The following is a 3,509-nucleotide window of genomic DNA, read 5'->3' on the forward strand; positions in this document are numbered from 1 at the left end:
GGTAACAGGATGGCCTCCATTTGAGTATGCTACTCAATCAGTAATTAGCATTTTATTGTTGAGTATGACTAAATAAACAATTGATTCAATCGGATATGCAGCTACTGCATATTATGAACATTTAGTTGAGCTCTGAGGCATTCTCCAAGCATGTTCATGCTGACTTGTACAATAAAAACAGTAAGCAGTACAATGCTTAATTCTGACTGCAGCACCACCCGGATCAAAGCACGTAATCCTTATCTGAAATTACTGAAATCAGAAAATTAATATGAACACAGAAGCCTATTCATTACTCTAGTCAGTGTAGATTAAAAGCATATTTTAAAACAAAGAAAAAGTAAGTCTAATCCAATTACATTGGTGCTACGCATTAGTATCTATTGGTGCCAAGCTGAAATCATCTTCCTGCAGCAAATGGAACTTCGTTTTTTTTAAGAGGACCAAATTCAGACTCATGAAGTAATAGATTGTTTCCTTATTGTAAATAGAGTTGTTAGCTCCAGTCAATGAAGGGTGATTATTTTCTCTCTGCAGTTCACAAATTCCTGACTATTACAGGCCAGAATTTGCCCTTAAACATATTTTTAAAGGCAATTTTTAGGTAATTAAAAAATACTTGGTGGTGACTACTCAGACCAAGCTACACTCTCCATGCAAGCTAATGCTGTCAATCACATAAATTTATCTACCTATTCCTAAAAGATTACATTAAAAATGTAATGGAGTAAGAAAACAAATTGGTAATTAAATTAGAAAACTAGAATCACGTCTCAAACTTCAGTAGGATAAATCCATGTGTTTTGGCACTGCTATCAATGGCACCTGCACCCCTCAAGCCCTACGCTTTTAGAGTTTACAATAAAAGAAGAAGCCTCTTAAAAACAATGAATTTTTTTAAACGTCAGTTTAGGGTTTATCTGTTTGCTAGAACAATGCACCCAACAAAGACAGCTACAGCAGAAAACTACTCCATTTTGAGTGCTCGCTCTGTTTCTTGAGGAAACAATCTACAAAGTGCAGATTTTTACTGAATACTTTTCTTCATACAATTTGAAAAAATCTCAAGCTTCCTTTTTTCTATTTATCATGTAACGGTTGCATTCAGGACAAATTAATCACAATTATTGTTCTGTTCTTGTTATCATACAATGGAAATTTTATGTTCATGCAGAATCATAGAATTGTTTAGGTTTTGAGCATCTCCACAGATTCCACAACAGCTCTAGGTTATCTGTTCCAGTGTTTGTTCACACTCACAGCAAAAGAAGTATTTTCTTATGCTTAGATTGAATTTCATGGTTTTCAATTTGTGCCTATTGCATCTTGTCCGTGAGTGCTACTGAGAAAAGTGTAGCTATCTTGACTTCATTCCCTCCCATCAGGAGTTTATGTATACCAGTCAGATCTTCCCTGAGCCTTCTCCTCTCCAGACTAAACAGTTCCAGCACTCAGCCTCTCCTTACATTAAAGATGTTCAGTTCCCTCAACTACTTTTGTGGCTCTGCTCTGGATTTCCTCCGCTAAGTCCTGTCTTTCTTGTACTGAGGAGCTCAGGACTGGACACACTACACTAGATTTAGCCTAACCAGAGCTGTGCAGGCAGGAAGAATCAACTCCTGTTGACACATCTCCTCACAGTGCCACCCCTAGGATATCATTAGCCTCCTTTGCTGTAAGGGTGCATTGTTGGCTCATAAAGTCCCTTCCTTCAAGCTGCTCTCCAGCTGGTCATGCCCTAGCAGGTACTGGTGCCTGGGTTACTCCTCCTCAGGTGCAGGTCCTTCCATTTCCCCTTGTTGAACTCTGTGACATCCCCTTTTGTCCATCTCTTCAGGTTGTTGAGGGCTCTCAAAATGGCACAGTCACCTCTTCTATCAGCCACCCCTCCCAGTTTTGTATCATCTGCAAACGTGCTGAGGGTGCATTCCATTCCAGTGCCCAGACCAACAAAAAAGGTATGTATCAGTACTGATCCTAATATTGAGCCCTGAGGTACACAACTAGTGACTTGTCTCCAACTGGACTTTGTGCCGCTGATCACATCCCTCTGGACCTGGTTTTTCTGCCAATTTTCAGTCCACCTCACTATCTACTTCTCTAAACCATACTTTGTCTGCTTGTCTGATGATGACGCTATGGGAAACAGCATCAAAAGCTTTACTGAAGTAACACGAACCACTCTCCAATCATCCAGCAAGTTAGCCACCTCAATGTAGAAGGCAATGAAATTGCTCAAGCATTATTTGCCCTTTGAAGTCCAAGCTAACTACTCCCAATCAACTTCTAGCCCTTCATGTGTTTCAAAATGCTTTCCAGAATGATTTCTCCATCACTTTCCCAGAGATTGAGGGGAGGCTGACCAGTCTGTAGCTCCCTAAGTATTCCTTCTTGCTCTTGTTGAAGGCACGAGTGATATTTGCTGTCTTCCAGTCTTCAGGAACCATCTCCAGCTGTCTAGACAATTCAAACACAATGATCTTGCAGTGATGTTAGCCAACTCCCTCAGCATTCATGTGTGCAACCTGTCCCGTTTTCAGTAACCTGGTCTTCCTCCACCACCTTGTTCCAGATAACCCCTTTGGTCTCAGTGGTATGGGATTCTTTAAGGCCAGTCTTAACAATAAAGACTGAGGCAAATAAGGCACCAACATGGCTATCTCCATGTCATTTGTCACAAATTCCCCAGCCCTTCATCCTGGCATGCATCTCTCTTTTTCAAGTCTTCCTTTTGCTGCTGAATAGTTGGAGAATCCTTTCTTGTTGCCTTTCCCACTTCTTCCCATATTCAGCTCAATTTGCCTTGGTTTTCTTAATCCTATTCCTGCAAGAGCAGACAGCAACTCTGTTCTCCTCCTGGGTAATTTGCCTCTGGTTTCACCTCCTATGCATATCCTTCTTATGTCTGAGCTCAGCTATGAGTTGCTCTTCCATGCAGGCCTCCTACTGCCTGTGCTTGATTTTCTGTATGTCAGAATGGATTTGTCTTGTGATCTTCCATACCAGCCTTCCAGCCTACCTACAAGGTAATCCCCTAAAGAAACATCTTCAACAGCAGTCAGTCCACTTGGACAAATATAACTTTGTAGTGACTACTTCTCCAAAACAAAACAAAAAATGTTGCTAAGGTAAAGGACTTTCTCCTATCACATCTACATGAAGTCAGCACTAAAATAACAATACAGATCATGAAGCATTTTATCTGAACAACCCACATATTTTTTCCTAGGTAACACTAAACTTCATTGTGAAAGGTACTGTTTGGATATAATCTCAAGTAGCTTTTATAATGCCTTAGACATAATTTGCAGTTGCTTTTGCAACAGGTTTTGACCAACTGTTTAACTTGAAAGATAGCATTTAGAACACAGTGTTTATACAGAAATCAGTTTTAAGAAGCTATTCCACTGGGAAATGAATAAACTACTTAAGTGTACTAAAACAAGAATCTTACTCAACTAAATGGGCCTCTAACAGCATTAAATGATGGCTTTAAAATACAAGATAAG

The sequence above is a fragment of the Numida meleagris genome, chromosome 6 (assembly GCF_002078875.1).
Source record: "Numida meleagris isolate 19003 breed g44 Domestic line chromosome 6, NumMel1.0, whole genome shotgun sequence".
NCBI lineage: Eukaryota > Metazoa > Chordata > Aves > Galliformes > Numididae > Numida > Numida meleagris.